At 42.2% G+C, this 17,609-nt stretch overlaps 1 protein-coding gene across 2 annotated transcripts in view; it reads right to left on the reverse strand.

The window, feature by feature from the left end:
• Window positions 1-17,609, reverse strand: part of PPARG (peroxisome proliferator activated receptor gamma) — a 99,431-nt gene that overhangs the window by 65,264 nt on the left and 16,558 nt on the right. Inside the window, exons 3-4 of one of the 2 annotated variants that reach the window (XM_064156339.1) lie at window positions 13,396-13,619; window positions 4,570-4,752 (exon numbers count right to left, since the gene is read on the reverse strand). The gene's annotated coding sequence lies outside the window, so the exon portion shown is untranslated. Of the gene's footprint in view, window positions 1-762; window positions 842-4,569; window positions 4,753-13,395; window positions 13,620-17,609 lie in introns of those variants that run through there. The other variant, XM_064156340.1, reaches the window with a different exon arrangement.

Consider the following 17,609-nt stretch of genomic DNA (forward strand, 5'->3'; position numbering starts at 1 on the left):
AGGAGGCTCCGAAGCAGAGCCGCGTACCTGGAGCTCCGCGCCCGGAGCCCCGCACCCCGGGGAAGCCTTCCCCGGCACCACCTCGCTGCCGCCTGCCGCGGAGCAGCCTCATCGCCCCCTCCCCACCCACACGGTGGGCACCGGCAGCCCTCATTCCCTCAGGGCCATGTCCGAGCGCTCCCACTGCGCCCCCCCGCCCAAAAAGAACCCTCTCACCCCGCCCCCGCACCTTCCTTCTCTGCCGCCCCAAGCATCTCCTGCACCACCGCCTCCTGCCCCAGCTCGGGGCTCAGCCCTCTCCCGTCCCACAGCTGCACGCGTCCCCACAGCCGCTCCGAGCTTCCTCGAGCCCTCCCTAGCCCCGCTTCCGACCGAGGCGCCCCTCACACGCCCCCGCCTCAGACACATCTCTCCTCAGCCCGCTGCTCGCCTGCCGCCTCCGCCGGCCCTCTCACCTCGGGGGAAGGCTCCCCCCGTAGCCCGCACTGACCTGGTGCTGTCAAGTCTCAGCGGGAGAAACTCTTCCCTTCTGGTGGGATAAACTCCCCCACTCAGCCCGTCCTCCCTGCCCGGCGCCGCCCCCCTCCCCCGGCCGGGCCCCGCCTCCCGCCGGCCCACACGGGCCAGGGGCGAGCCGCGAGCGGCAGTGGGAGCGGCGCCCGGGGCGCGCGGCCTCGGGGCGCTGCCGTCCGCTGGCTGACTGCGGCCGGGCGGGCTGCGGGCGCAGCGGGACCGAGGGCTGGGGGTGGCGGGGAAGCTCACCGCGGGAAGAGCTGGAGGCGGAAGAGCTGGAGGCGGAGAGGGAAGGTGTGAGCGTAGGGGCGAGCGCGGAGGAGGAGGCGCTCACTCGCCGTCCTTCAGCCCCCGGCCGATCCGTTCCCGCGGAGCCACATCGCGGCGTGTACCCGAGAGCATCCCGCTGGCCCTGGAGTGGATCTGGATTTTGATCTCTGCTCTCTATAATCTCCCCTAACTGAAAATTTCGGTTTTCCCGGCTGCTGACTGCTTTGTCTTTTGCGTTCCCATTTCCAGCTAGCTCCTCTCTGCCGCTGCCTCTAGTTGGTTTGGTCACCTCCCTCAGTTTGTGCCCCACTGTGACGGGACTAATGGCTTGTCTGAAAATATTGACAGAGGTAAATGGAATTATTTTCCCCCCTTCACTTAATTTTTTTTTAGGTTCAGATTATGTCTTCCTCTATTTCCTCCCCCATCCCCCCGCTCCCTGGAATGCAGAGAGATGGTACAGGCTGTGATCGGTGCATCTCCAGAGAGCAAGTTCCAACAAGCATGTCACCTCCTCCTATTTCACCCTCCGATTCTTTCACAAAGAAGTTAGATGTAGAAAAAGAGTCACAAGATCAACAAGGCTTTAGAGAGTCATAAGTCAAGATGCCCCAGGATACAACAGTTTATCTTGACAAACTCTTCATCTCCTGGACATCATTAGAAGATTCAGAGGATCCTAAATTTGCCTCATTATGGTTCTTAGTCATCAAGCATTTGGAAAGACAGCCTACATCTGCTTTATTATTTGTACACTGAAGGCAATTTATAGATTGGAGCTGGATACGTCAAAATACCTGCTCTACTTATAGATACCAGCATCGCCTACAGCTTTTTGTTTATGAGAACAATCTTCCTGTCTGCAGAGGCTTGAAGTCTTCTCTTAATTTTTATGAGAGTTATCTCTTTGTATAGGCTTGAAGGAAGCATTGTTTCTGCCTCGACACATCAAGGAATATTTTTCAATTCATGTTTTTCCATCCACCTGACTTTTTTTTTTTTTAGCCCTAGAAATGCTCAAGATTTTTGTTTGCTTGTTTTACTTATTTATAAGGTGTTTTATAGTTGTTTTCTTCTTTTAAGATTTGATTTGGTTTGTGTTTTTTTAAATTTAAGTTATTTATTTATTTGACCATATGGCAATAATATCTATTTAATAATACCCTGGCTCAGAATTAGGAGCCAGGGATTGCAAGTGGGCAAAATAAATCCTCAGAATTAGCTCAAGATGCCACAGATTAATAAACAGGCAAATGTGGGTAAAATGATCCAACAATCATAGAAGCTCAAATACCTAAACTGTTAATATTTTGAACCATTTTACAGCAAAACCTCAGGTAAAAATTCAGAGTTCTGATTTTGCTCTGCTGAGAGCAGAAACCACACTGTTGTCTGTGCAGACTGCTGGAGAATACATCCATTTAAGTTGAAGTGCCTGAAAAAATAGAGGAGCCCTCCCACAAATCTAGGCTTTAACATGCAAATCTTTTCAAACTCCATGAAACCTGGAGCACCACAAAAACTGGCCAGTATTTACAAACATCTGATGGCACCTATAAACTCATGCTTTGAGTCTAGGCTTTTAGGAAATTCATAAGTGAAGGGGAAAGTATGAAGCATAGTTTAGATTTGAATTAAGTTGCCTGGATGAAATAGGCATATCTAATTCTGTTCAGAGAAATCAGCCAATCTTCCAGAGAAAGATTACAAAGACTGCTTAATTTTGTTTCTGCTACAAGTTTTCTATTCCAGCAAGTTCATCCTTTGAGCAGAACTCATAAAGCAGAAAGAATAATCCTGTCTCAAGTATATAACACTTAAGTTTAATAAATATACATCCTAACAGGTTGAGACAGGGAAGGGAAAAAAAACCCCAAACACATATATTAAATTAAATGTTCTCTCTGGAAGCATTTAGACTAATCTTAATTTGAAGAATCAAGAGATGAATAACACATCAGTCTTCTCTGGTGGTTAAAAATATGCCTTATTTATAATTGGAATTGATCTTCTTTGTTCTTTATCAGCAAAGAGCTGTGCTGCTTCTTTTCCAGATGTAGAACAGGGGGAGCCAATCATTTCCGTATTGGTGAAGAAATAAAGTAAGCTATGAATATGTTATCTACTCCATAATTGATTCCTTTATGCAGTCGTGAAATGGTCATAATAAAGAAATGCTCAGCTTCTCCTGCATTATTTGACGGCAGAGTTTTTGATTGCGTGGACTTTCTCCCCTGCTTATCTGAGAGAATTCCTAAGTTTGGCCGAGGCTTTTCAGCATTATGAAATAAGAATGAAACTTCAGACTCAGGCCTTCCTGAACCATGAACAAATCTTCCCTAAGTTGAAAAAGAAGCAGAAAAAGGGCTCCTCAGCATCAGTTCCAGTGTTAAAACTGTACAATAAGTTGTCTTCACAAAAGATCAGTTATACTTTGGGTTTTTTTTTCTTATTAGATATAAAAATGATGGTTAGTTCTTCTCATGTGGAAGAATTGCATTTTATGTGACTCAATCATTCAGCTTTTCATGGTAAGTCTTTTTTATGAGAGTTTGTCTGAAAAAAAAATGTATTTCTGCATGCACTTAGTTCTGAGAAAATTTGAAGCGGATTAAATTGAATCTTGTGGCAAAAACAGTCCCACTGAAATGAGAGAGAGAGCATTCTGTGGACTCTCAAGATGGTTAAGGGATTAGTGTGGACCAAATAACCTCCTTTAAATATTTTTTCTTTCTCTTTTCCATTTTAATGAATGGATGAGTTTAAAAGTATGCCAGGTAGAGGCTTATGCTTTGATCTGAGGATAGAACAAAGAATATATTTAAGACTCTCTCTGATTTTTTACGGTTGGCTTGAAAAAGGTAAAAATCTTACAAGGCTGTAGAGGTGAAAGATTTATACCTTTGCCTCTCTCTGCAAATATGCTACTTCCAGCTTCACTTAATTATTTTGATGTTTCCATTGTGCCTGTGCTTCAGGTCTCTAGGTGCGTTACAGGAGTTGAACATCACAAATCATCACACAGTGTGTCCCGTCTCAGTATTCTGGGGAGACCGAAAAATGATCTGGCCAGACTTTTAACATCTCATACACCAGCTATAAATCTTGTCAGTCAAAGGAACACATTCTGATTGTGCAAATTGCATGGGTTTAATGTAATGGAGTTTAAATAAGCTAAAAGAAACCCTCCTACTGTGTTGCTGCCTGTTTTAAAGTTACCTTCTCTGCCTGCTCTTGGGTTACGTGTGGGGTTTTTCTAATGTGTATATCCAGTATTCTTTTATTGATAACAAGAACTTTGCCTTAGCAGAGCTTGTTCTGTTTTTATTGGCAGCATTTGCTCTGGGAAGATCTGTTTGTTAGGAAAAAAAAAGTGTTTAGTAATAACCCACCACATTCTTCTTCATTTTTCACATTCTATATTTACACATTTTTACTTGAAGGAACTCGGAAGTTTTGGTACCATTCTCTATGGGTATTTGGCAAAAAACTATAGTTTTAGGCTTCTTTTCTTGATGTGATGTTAGAGGACTATTCCTTGGTATGCATCGAGACTCTTTGGAGAGCACAATCTGGTACTGTTGTTACACTTCAGATCCAACAAAAGTGACAGGACCAAGCACAATGCAGATTTTCCACAGATAACCATGGAGCAGGTTAAACCAAGAACCCTTCAAGTGAAAAGTGATTCTCCTTTCCCTGAACTTTGAGGCTTAAAGAGAGAACAAAATCCCAGTCATACCTGCTTTAAATTCAGTAAGGCCAAGACTGCACTGAGCTGCTTACCTTTACTTGATGTTGTGGTTATTCAGGGTCTTTCCCCAACACTTGACTTCACTAACTTCATTCTCTCTTGAGGAGAATGATGTTCTCTTTGGTACTGTCTGGTTCTTCTGTAGCCGGATATTATCTTCATGTTCTAGTCCATTCTGATTGCATGGGTACAAATCGCGTGTCACACATGGACAGCTGGCAAAAGAATATATACAGAAATAAAGAGCTCAAGCATATTCTGTTATGCATCAGGTCTGCTAATTCATCAGGAATATAGAGCTGAACCAATCATTTTAAAGCAACCAAAAGTTTTATGGTCATTTTGAGTCTCATTTAGAAATGGGTTGTCCTCATTTCTCAGGTGATTAAGTTAAGACAGATTTATGGATGTAACTTATGCAACATCAGAAGTTCAGATTTCTACAACTGTACATGCTTAGACATTTTAAATTAGTAGCTGATGCAACCAAGACTTAGAGTTGTGCTAATCTAAGTTGGGAAGGAGGTGGTGAGTCTTGTGGTTAAAGCATGGGACTAGCTGCTGAGAGGTCTAGGTTCTATTCCTGGTTGTGTCGCTGACTTCCTGTGGGTCACTGTCTAAGTCACTTAGCTATGCCTCATTTTACCCTTACATATCATAGAAATAGTGTTCCCATTTGCTAAAGCAATGTGGGACAGCAGTCATTAGTGGTTATACAATTATTTTGTGTTCATAAAAGGACTTTGTGTCTGACTGTATCAGCAGGCCACAACCTACACTCCTCATGTCATTCCTTTCGTGTAATTGCTTGTGTCTTTCCTCACACTGATTCCTGTAAAGAAGACTCAAAACTCAGAAGTACACATTGTAGCTTAAAGCATCTGGAGGATTTTGCTTCCAGGTTCCACCTTAAACATTTGCTCATGAGGAAAATCGAGTTTTCTTTGTAAGAGTGTGAGAAAGGTTCTGTGGCATTTACTCCCTCATAACTGTTAAAAAAGAACTAATTCCACCTCCCCCACACCCCCTCCCCATTGTTTCTTTTGGAGGATCTCTTGGTACTTCTATTTCCTATAACCTTTGTCCTGCTTTATGGGTTTTATACATTGTTGTGATGGAATTAATTTGAAATACTATTTTTAACCCCCTCTGCTTTCTACATATTTTACCCTAATCTCCAGAGTCCCACATGTAGGAAACGCTGTCGATCAACTCAATGATGACTCTGTAGGAAACCAGTATACACAGCAGCTACTAAATCCCAGCAAAAGGCAGGGAGTCAAGGGCATCTCCTGCTATACTGCCTTTGCCTTAAGGATTAATTTCTCAGCAGTTCAGTCACTATGGTATGGATCTCATGTTCACGTCCCTGTAACTTCTATTTCTATTGCAGAAGGAAAACTCTGGAGAGTTTTAAACCCAGGAGGTTAGCATGTCTTTTGAAATGATTGGTAAATTGGTAAATTATGTCACTCACAAACACTTAAAGCATTTTGAAACTCTTTAGGACAGATAAAGATAGTAAGGACCGAAAGAGAGTTCAAAGGCATTCAGACTACCCTATAGATTTAATTATCTTAGCTCAAATATCTTCATTAGTCCTTACAGTGAATGAGTTGGGTGGCTTCCGGTAGCAGCACCAAAAACTAAATAAAGCAGCTTCGTTTTTGTCTTCATAATTAATACAGATTACTACATTGCTAAATATCCCCAAATTGTGTCACATTGGTAATGTTATTTCTGACAGAATCACCAGGAGGAGTGCCATGGTCTGGCACTTAGTGCCATGGTCTAGTTGACTGGATAGGGCTGGGGGACAGATTGGACTGGATGATTTTGGAGGTCTCTTCCAACCTGGTTGATGCTATGATTCTATGATAACGATAAAATGGAAACAATCTTCTCTTGTATCTGACAAATTGTATGGGCAGGGGCAGTGAAGATGTGAACTGAGGAGTGCTCTGACAAAATGCACACAAAACTCTGCCTTCTAACTGCCACAGGTGGATTTGCCGGCAGCAATGTGAGACTACTGACAGCAGCATCCTCACACAGTACATAAATACTTTGCAGTATTAGGGCAGAATATTTTTCAGTGTTGCTTTCTGCAAACACAGATGTTAAACTCAAGAGGCTTTAATTGACAGTTTCTACTGAGTAAACAATCACAGAATCATAGAATCAACCAGGTTGGAAGAGACCTCCCAGATCATCCAGTCCAACCTATATCTGCTTACACTGGTGATTAAAACTTTGTCTCTAAGTTATGTTGCAAACAAGCATGGAATTCTGCTTGGCCTAGTAGCAGTGAATTTAATTCTTAATGACCATTGAGTTTTTGTTTTGCAGCACTGTACAGAAGAAGATCAAACATGGTCAGGCAATACAGCTTGAAATAGCTGTTATATGAAAGCCATTATGGTTCATTCATGCAAGTAGTTCCATTGGGCTGTCAGCTGCTCTTCTGAACTGAAATAAATCATGATTTTCATTTTGTCTCTTACAAAAAAATAAAGCTAGTAACTGGTTTTCAGCCTGTTCTAACCATTAGAGGATGCCAGGTAAGTTTAGCAGTGAATCAGGGGCTATTCTGGGAGAAAAAAATATTACAATAATTTTCAGGAAATAACCTTTTTGTTCCAAAACAGCTGTCATTGAACACTATTATATCTACAACAATTAAAATTATCTTTGGTAACTTTCAGTATTTGGCATTGCTCCATCATTGTTCAGTTAAATATTTTTCAAGTAGGTTAGGACTTCTGCCCACTGTGTGCTTGAAACCCCTTCATTATCAATACAGCAGCTCCCTCCCTCCTGTCATACTGCAGCCTCTCCCAGCAGGATGTGTGCTGTTGTCTCTCCTGTGAAGATTCTTCACGTCCTATAGAATGGCAGCAGGGCTTCTGCTGAGTGCTGATGACTCAACATTTACAGTACAGAATCTGCTTTTTAATATGAAGTGCTGAATGCCAAAAAAATACTGGGGGGGGGGAGCCTCTCCTGAAAAAAAAAATTAATTCAGAAAGAATGTACTAAGTAATGCAAAAAAAAAAAGTGAATTAGGAAACATGTGCAAACATCCTGGTGAATTTAAATAGCTGGTTGGGGCAGAAATGGAGGAAAAATAACAGAGGCTCAGGAACAAAAACACAAAGCAGCCAAAAATTTTAGGATATAAATACTCACTGCTCAAAAATTCTTTGTTGCAAAATGTAATTGAGTTAAAAACAAAGAAAAAATTGCAATTTTAAGGGAGGGGGCATTGTGGGTTGATGGCTTTAACACACTGTAAATACCAGTTACATATATTTCCACTGAGGCTTTTTATTTGCCCAGAGCCCAAATTGTTGATTTGCAAGTAATAATTCTTCTATTTTTTTTTTTGGGTGCATTGCTTTTCAGAATGATTTTATGGTTGCATTTTTATTTATACAATACATCTACATCTATATGTAGATATAGACATATTATCTACATGCACATAATACACATATATTACCTGTATGTATATAATACACATATTGAGCTCTGTGGTAAAGGGTTGGACTTCATGATCTGTGAGGTCTCTTCCAGCCTTGGTGATACTGTGATATATGCTCATATATATGTAACACATGTATATATAATGTCTATGTAATATAATACACACATGTAATTTAATAATAACACATATATATCTAAAATTAATAAATATAATCTATTATCTTCATTATTTTTGTTGTGATTCCTATTTATGGCTTCAAGTCCTCAGTATTAGCACTCTGAAGGCAGCACTTTTCCCACTGCACTTATGTGAATGCTTTATTAAAAGCACATTTAGAATCACAGGCTCATAGACCTGTTTTGGTTGGAAAAGATCTTTGTGATCAAGTCCAACCATTTTCTGACTCTACCGACTCTGGTGCTAAGCCATGTCCCTCAGTACCACATCTCTGCCTCTGAAACACCTCCAGGGATGGGAATTCAGCTTGGACAGCCTGTCTCAGTGTTTGACAACTCTTACAGGGAAGAAGTTTCTTCTAATACCCAACCTAACCCCCAGCTTGTCTAACTTGAGGCTACTTCTTTTCATCCTCTCCTATAAGGACAGGCTACAAGAGCTGGAGCTCTGCAGCCTGGAGAAGAGAAGGCTTCGAGGAGACCTCCAGTATCTGAAAGGGGCTACAGGAGGGCTGGGGAGGGACTATTTACAAGGTCTTGTAATGACAGGATGAAGGGTACTGGGTTTAAACTGGCAGAGGGGAGATTCAAACTAGATGTTAGGAAGAAGTTCTTTAGAGTGAGGGTGTGTTTCACAACACTGGCACAGGTTGCCCAGGGAGTTGTGGATGCTCCCTCTCTGGAGGTGTTCAAAGGTGGATGAGGCCTTGAGTGACCTGTTCTAGTGGGAGGTTTTCCTGCATATGGTGGGAGGCTGGAACTGGATGATCATTGAGGACCCTTCCAACCTAAACCATTCCATGATTCTATGTAACTAGGGAGAAGAGACTAGCCCCCACCTGTCTCCAACCCCCTTTCAGGGAGTTGTAGAGAGCAATGAGATCTCCCCTCAGCCTCCCTTTCTCCAGGGTGAAGAGCCCCAGTTCCCTCAGCTGCTCCTCAGCAGTCCTGTTCTCCAGACCCTTCCTCAGTACTCTGCTATACTTGCTTCATTTTGCATCACCATGGCTTAATACAGCAGCAGCCCTTCAAGGGGATGTATCTGACACCTTCCAACTCATTTTTCTGTGTAAGACCTTCCCCTGACCATAATTGTTAGTGCTTTCTCAACCTATGTATTACTGTGCTAACAAAAGCAAAGGTGCCCCCAGAGAGAGCACATTGTGTCGATTTCTGGTATTGGAGTTTTATATATGCTAATAAATAACAAAATGCAGCAGTTTAGTGCACAGGAGACTAGAACCTAGCAACCTGCTGTTGTTTCAGCAGACTAAAGTGAATTCAATCTGAACTCGTCTGCTTTCATTTGGGCCAGATCATCCCTTTATGTGTTTATTTGTCTCTGTGGACCTTTCATTGTACCATGTTACAGCTCTTTGGTCCAGCAGCTGAAGTAGTGCTAGGTTACCTGAGTATAAAAAAATAGGGCTAGAGGAGTAAGACAGAAGATCCAATTAAATTGGGGAATTAGAACTGAACCTAATTTTGTATTTCACTCATTCCAGCTCAGATATGCTTAGCTTTGAAATGTCCACAGATGAACAATAATTTGTGTTGGGTGCAGTTAGACCCTTTGCTAAGCTGGTTGTTGGGGTTTTTTTTCCCTCTAAATAAGAATTATAGATAATTCAACTGAAAAAAAAATCACTGCAAACCTATTTTTTTAAAGGATGACATATAATGGCATACAGATAATAGAGTTTATCAGAAAGGGCTTTCTTATCATAACTCCACTTCTCAGAGTGTAGCAGCACAAACTGGGTCACAACTGGAGTTACATTTCCAGTCACAGTTGGTTTGCCATCATTTCTTTTCTCAATAACCATTTACACCTCCTTCAAATGAACACAGAGTGAGCAAAACATTGCTGGAAATGGGAGTGGAAAAAAAATTGCACAGCTGCTTTTTGCAGACAGACCACAAAAGTTTCAGCTCACTGGGAGATAGCTCTGGTAATTTCATTCCTAGAAATAAATGGATTACTGCTGAGAGAACATAGAAGCTGCAATGAAAAAGCAGTTGGGGGAAAAAAAAAATGGCCTGTTTGTAGGCTGTGACTTGGACAGCTTTGTTCTTCAAGGACACATTTTTCAAGCAGGACAGAACAACAACAAACTTAAGAAGAGCAATAGAACTGTTGCTGTGACTACAGAGGAGGGCCACAAAGATGTTCTAAGGGCTGGAGCATCTCTACTATGAGGATAAGCTGAGGTTGTTCAGCCTGGAGGGGAGAAGACCCTAGGGGGACCTTAGAGCTCCCTTCCTATACCTGAACGGAACCTGAAGGAAGGCTGGAGGGGGACTTCTCCTAGGGGTGTCTCGTGATGGGACAAGGGGAAATGGTTTTAAACTGAGGGAGACTACAGTGCCAGGTTGGTGAGACGCTGGAATAGGTCGCCCAGGGAGGTTGTGGATGGTCCCTCCTTGGGGTGTTCAGGGCCAGGTTGGATGAGGCCTTGAGCAACAAAGTCCAGTTGAGAGGTGTTCCTGCCCATGGTGGGGAGGTAGATGATCTCTAGTGTCACTCCAACCTAGGCCATTCTATGATTCTATGATCTTCTCATCCAAATGATCATATAACAGAGTGAAAGTGTCACACCAAGTGCCCAAGATGTGAAAAACAACATTTGAAATTTAATATTCCAATACTAAATGGAATTTAACTCCAAAAGGAGCATTGTAAGATTTTAACTTTCCTTGTGATTGCTGGGAAAGAAAAAAAAAGGTAGGAGACTGAATTCTGTCCAGAAGAACTAAAAATAAGGGAGAAGTGTTACGGGGTTTAAGAATTTAGCCTATTCCTTGGGATTAAGTTATTAAAACAGCTAATCTTAGCTCAGGACAAAGTGCTTTAGGGTAACTGCTCTCACATATGGCAGCAACCTCCTCCCAGTCTTTTCAGTTTCCTGTTTACCATTCATGCAGCTCCAGTCTCTTTTTGTCTGCGGTTCATTATTCATGAGTGTACCTTTTGAATGTAGGTGATTTTGTTGTTGTTGTTGTTTGAAGCCTCAGTTCCATTTGTAGAGATTTTTATTTCAGCTTTTTTTTTTGGTTACTGTTCTAGAATGTTCCCATATTTAAAATTATGTGATCTGATTTTTCCCCATGAGAGTGGTGAGGCACAGGAGCAGGTTGCCCAGAGAAGTTGTGGAGGCTCCAAGCCTGGAACTATTGAAAGCCAGGTTGGATGGAACCTTGAGCACGGTCTCCCTGCCCATGGCAGGGGGTTTGAAACTATATGACCTGTAAAAGTCCCTTCCAACCCAAACCCTTCTACAATCTTGTGTTGCCTGACTCGTTGCCCAGCTCAGGTTTTTAAACGCTCTCAAAACTTTTCTCTATTTGAGAAACACTCCTTGGGAATATCTGTGCATTTCTCCTACTGGTAGGACGTTTTGAAGCAGACAGCAGTGTATCTTAGTTCCCAGTTACATTAATTTGCTTCTCTAACGCTCTGAAACCACTTCAACTGGGAAACTAAATAATGATTCCTAGCAGCCAGGGGAAACCAGGAATGTGGAAAAGAAACTAAGCTAAGCGCCTGTGCGATCTGAGAGTATGACAGCAAAGCCAAATGTGGCACTCACCTCTTTCTCATTGTGCTATCTTTCTGCCTTTTAAGAATGATTATGTGAAGATTTTATCCTCGTGCTTCCAGGAAATCTGCTGAAGTTATTTATAAGACCATATTTGTGTATCCTCTCACATGTCTAGAAGCAATGTCATAGATACTTGTTCTCCAGCATTTTGGGCAGAGTGGACTTCCTGCTGCATTTTACTTTTTCACACTCTACTGCTTTTCCATATGCCAATTATTACCCTTAAGCTTAAATAATAATGACTGAGCTGGTGCCAGAGCTCTTCTGCATGACCATTTAATAAACCATAGTATGTCCCCTTAACTCCTTTCCAATAGAAACGTCTCCCTCACCCCATAGTAGAAGAAAAGAGTTTCCCTGGAAAGCAGGGCCTTGCTCTTTAAAAGCCAGCCTTTTAAAATCTCTTGTAGCTGAGAAAGGACTTAAGTTGTTTTAGTTTCTTTGCTTTGCTTAACTGTCGGGTTTCAGCTGGAGAAACATTATCAGTCTGCCTAGGCCCCCAGGCTTTTATAATCCATGTTTTTATTCTTCTGTCTCTATTAAAGAGGCAGCCACAGCACCCTGCACCAAGATGGAGCACAAGTGTGTACACCTTGCTGTCAGAACCATGCACTCATGTGACTGGCAACAGGAATTGTGTGGGTGTCTGAGATCAGAATTTGGTCCAGTGCATCCTCTGCCTGAATTAGCATCCCTTTTGCTGAGCAGTGACAACAAACTTCACCCCAGGGCCAAAACAAGGAAGGAGCATGGTGCGATGAGCCAGCACGCAGATGGGGTTCCCGGGGGGCTGACTGGAGCAGCTTCCTCAGGAGAAGCTTCCTCTCCTCCTGGGAGAGTGAGAAAAGGGACAGGAGGGAAAGGAAGGGGACTTTGTAATGTAGCTGATAAATGGTGTGTATGGAGGGTGGGGGCACAGCCAAAAGGGAAAGGCGTCTCTCTGAGGTTTCTCATAACAAGGAGCAGACTTTCTGTGTTCTCCTGACCTCATTATTACATTAACTGTAACACTGTCTTGATTTTCTTTTTGTGCTCAGGGAAGCAAGGAGCTAGGAGGGCTTTTTGATCTCTCCTGGGTAGTTTGCAGCAATGATTCCAGGTGTATGCTTCAAAACACATCTTTTGGAGAAAAGGGCATTAATGAGAACCAGTTGGCTCTTTCTCCTGCTGGTTCCCTCTGCTGTTTCAATTAGACACCTTTTCTGTTCTCAACCACAGCTAAATGCCACTGAAGGGGATTGCAAACTAGTTAAAAGAAATAGTTTCTTAATCTAGAGATGTATGCCTATTATGTAGGGCACAACAACAACAACCCCAAACATCAAACCAAAGGTCAAATAAGAATCATGATTACAAAGGCTCCCCAGAGTCCCTAGATTGATTCACACAATAAAAAGAACATTAAGCAATAGTAAAATTAAAGGAGGACAGACTCCTTAAGTCTGCATTCTTCTATGTAAACACAGAGCTCTTCCAAAGTTTCTAAACATCCCTCAGAAAAGTCTTTACTTTCTGAGTGCTATAAAGGAGGACACCTGTGTACATGTCTGAGCTGAGGGAAATGAATACTCTTAAGTCTTGCAACTTTCTTACCTGCCTGAATGGTGCATCCTGTGCCATTTGTTCCCCAACATCCCATTTGTCCTTGTGAGAAGCTGGCCGGTCTAGCAGCTGGACATGAAGTTCAGAGGAATGACTCCCCTGACATTAGGACAGGATAGCTACAGCTTGATTAATTATCTTCCAGTCAGCAATGAGCCCTTCTTGCTCTCTGCAACAAAGGAGGTTGAAGCCACGTGGATGTTGGTCTCTTCTCCCTAGTAACAAGCGAGAGGATGAGAGGAAAAGCACTCAAGTTGCACCAGTGGGATTTAGGTTGAATATTAGAAGAAATTTCTTCATTGAAAGGGTTCTCCAAACCTGGGAAAGGCTGCCCAGGGAGATGGCTGAATCCCCACTCCTCAAAGTGTTGCAAAGAGGTGGAGATATTGTGCTGAGTGACACAAGTTAGCACCAGAGTCGGTAGAGTTAGAGAATGGTTGGACTGGATGATCTTAGAGGGTGTTTTTGGCAACCAAAACGATTCTGTGATTCTATGATGCTTCAGAAAAGACAGAGTGCATGTGGGGAAAAACTCTATTTTAAAGAGGACCTCTACAAAACACCTATGATTCTAGGTTTATTTTCCAATAGCCTGTGTCTAAGAGCATCCACATAAGAGCTTTTGGAGAGTAGTTTTTCCAGCTATGGGTGCTCCAGTTAGGTTTTAACTTCTTTTTTTTGTCTGCAATATTTTTGTTGTTGGTGGTGGTGGTTTATCTGTGGTGCTGACATTTTTAAGCCTGCTTTGAGCTCTCTAAAAAGGACTGCACTTCTTTCATGTGTGATGTTGCCTATCCCTGTGATTAGAAGAGCTGGCATTAGTGAGATGTGTTGAAGAGAAACCAAGGCCTGAATCACCTATGGTGTTCCCTGAGGTGAATGTCTTTCACTGGCAGTTTATGGGCAGAAACGTTAAACATTAAAAATCTGCTCAATTGTGTACAAGATTCTTGGAGCAGATAAATGACCCTGTAATAACTTGGACTCTTAAAGCAGATGTTAATTAGGCTGTGAGTAATTTTTAAAGCATTGCCATAGTGATAGCTTCCAGAATGTTCTCTGCTCAAAGTAGAATATGGGAAATCCCTTTCCCAAAGTGGCTTTAGTTACTCCTGGAAGATAGAGTGAACAAAAATGTTTCCAGAAATTAATTCTGTTTAATTTTATTTTTTTTTAGCTGCTTAAACCAGTAAGGTGATTTCACCTGGTTAAGGACTTCCTTAAAAGAGAGAGCTGAAGGATTGAGCTGCATGTTGAACGGTACAAAAACTGAGGCCCTTTTCTGTGTGGGAAGGATCTTGTGTGCTCTCTGCCAGTTTAAAAGCAGTATTGCAATTTGTGTGTATCTATGACTGCAGGAATCAACACTTCAGCTTCTCTGTGACAGTAGGAGGAGCAGAGTACAGTCTCTTGCTCCTTTCCTCACAACTATGGGTAGTTTCCAAGAGGTTGTTTTGCCCCAGCTCCATGTTTTGGATAGTGGTCTGTGGCCCATTATGGAAAAAGGCAATTGTGAACTGAAGACCTGGGTTTTTGTCTGCAGCTTTTCTTCACCAACTCTGGAACGCTGTCTCAGACTCCTGTCCAACAATAGTTGCACAGATAAAAGCTAGTAAGCAGAAATCTCCATTCTTACTAACAACCAAAACATAACTCTGGCACAGAACCAAACAGCTTCAGAAATGGACACAGTGATTGACAGCCTTTGCCTGGACTTCTAAGCACATGCTTCATCATTGTGAGGGAGTAGCTAGAAAGTGGCAAGCACATGAGGTGGGAAAGTAGCTTCTGTGGTGGTAGTAAGTTCTGTAAGATGTTCTACACATAGTCCCTTTGTTCAAGTCTTGTGTCTGAAAATGACTCTCCAGTTGCCCTCTTAATAGAGAATTTTCCCCTGACTCTCCTTTTGCCTGGGCACTGGGATCATCTTTTATCTTTCCTCCCTGGATAACTGTGCCAGGTGTTTCTGCCTGCAGCTATGTTGGTGGTTCAGAATCAAGTGTTAAGACTGAGAGAAGGTCCTGCTATCTTTCTGCATGAAACTTTGCATGAACAGAAAGGTTTCGATTGATGTAGGCTTCTATTTTGGCTGCAAAATGGTCTTGCAGATGTGGCAAGGAACATCTTTGTTTAATTTCAATGTCACCAAAGAATCCATTTACCAAGGAGATAAATGATGGAATATAAGAAAAACAAAACAAACCACCAGGTAGTGCTTTCTGAATTACTTAACAATTTAAAGGGGCTTCTAAGTTGCAAGGAGCATTGGAGGACTACTGATACAACTTAAATGTAGTAAGTAGTATGTGGGAATCTGTACTAGAAGAAGTTCAAGAGCTGCACTTTGCTTCACAGCATTGTTAGGACTTTTAGACATCAGAGACCGGGACCAATCTGTGGAAGGGAAAGGTCAATTGACTCAGGAACTATCTGTACAGGGAAGATGCAATGGAAGCTAAAGAAAGAAGTAAAAGATGCAGTACTTATAATTCAACTACACAGACTCTGATTGAGAATGCAACTGGGACATCACCTGGAACATGATGTATTACTACCCGAAGTCTACAACTCAGATCTTAATTTAACTCTAAAAGATTCAGTTGGTTAGCAAGAATTACTTAAACACCTGATAAAGCAATCCTGTGTCATTGTATGATGTGGGAGATGAAATCAGGTTATCTTTCCTGCCTTTAGTTTCAACAATATCTGTATGTGCCTGTATTCTAAAGACTGGTAGGATCCAGAAATTATTTGCCTTTGTGTGGAGTTGCTTTGGTGCCTTCTTTCCACTACAGCAGATAACATAGCGAATAGTAAAATCCACGTGGTCCTTCTCTCAACGTCAGATTTATCATCTGATGTTTTCCCCCTTCCTCTATATTTCCTTCATTCCTTCCATAGTCTAAATGAAAGAATATCAATGCCTGCAGAGCTGTTCACACTCTTTCATTCCCTATTCAATACTACTTCTGGTTTATAGTTGAATTCTCTTCATTTACTCTCAATTTCCCAAATGTTTGGTTTGACCACTTTCTGGTTCTTCTCTAGTTTGCTGTAGCTGTGAACCGTTTGGCACGCCTGACATCACATATTCTGCCAAACAACAGAGCAGCTAATTGAAATACTCTCTTGCAGTTTGAGTCCCTGGGCCAAATTCTCAGTTGTCATCAACTCGGTTGTTGTAATCATGGAGCTCCACAACAGTACGTGGAAATACGCCGATACAAATGGAGGCTGTAGCCTACCCTCTCTAATTGAGAGCTGCTCTTTAGTTGCCTGATGGAAAGGAAATTTTTTTGTTGTTTTTACATCCTGATGCTGTTTTCTCCAGCAAGATGGTTTCTCAGTAATTGCCACCTTTGTCCTCCTCATTACAGAATGTGCTATATCTAGCAGCTAAGATGAACTGTTGTACCATCCAGGACTGAATGGGGCAGCGGTCACATCCACTCTTGGCAAATATTTTCAGCCTTGGATCCTGTTTCTTGTATCCTGATGCTGAGAGTTCTGTTTACTACAGTTTTCACAATAGCCTTTGAGAACGAGTACTCCGAGAACACAATAGTGTACCTCCAAAGGGGTTGCCAAGAGGAAAATAAAATAGACTTCCTTCTTTGGCAGGGGTAGAATATAGGTAAGGCTAAGCAGCATTCTTAGCCCACAAGAAGGGCATAACAATATGCTTTGGCTCCAGTAGTTCAAGTGAAGTTTCTTCTGAGAAAAGGCATGTTTCACAGGCAAGAAGAGTCTAGAATGACCTTTCATGTTAGAGAGGATTGCATAGAGAGGAGAGAAGAAGACAGGATGGAATTCAAACACTAAAGCAGAAAGGAAACCATCCATATCTTCTAATTGTCAACCTGCTATAGACCCTGGGTAGCAAGGAATGCAGTTTAAAATAGAGGATGCTGCCAATGCCTATTAAAAACAGGGCACCTCTGTCACAACTACTGATTTACTGTAATTCAGACCAATTCTAATACAAAGAACAAACTGGGATACTAAGAGTACCCCTGAGATATTGATGGAGGTATAGCCAGAGAATGAACCTAAATGCACAGGGCTAGAATTACAGAATTGGTGAGGTTGAAAGACATAATTGAGATCACCAAGGCCAGCTGCTTGCCTAGAGCTCACAATCTCCCCAGTACCACTAAGCCACTACCACTAAACTATGGCCCTCAGCACCATGTCCATGAACCTTT

Source organism: Pogoniulus pusillus, chromosome 16 (genome assembly GCF_015220805.1).
Source record: "Pogoniulus pusillus isolate bPogPus1 chromosome 16, bPogPus1.pri, whole genome shotgun sequence".
NCBI lineage: Eukaryota > Metazoa > Chordata > Aves > Piciformes > Lybiidae > Pogoniulus > Pogoniulus pusillus.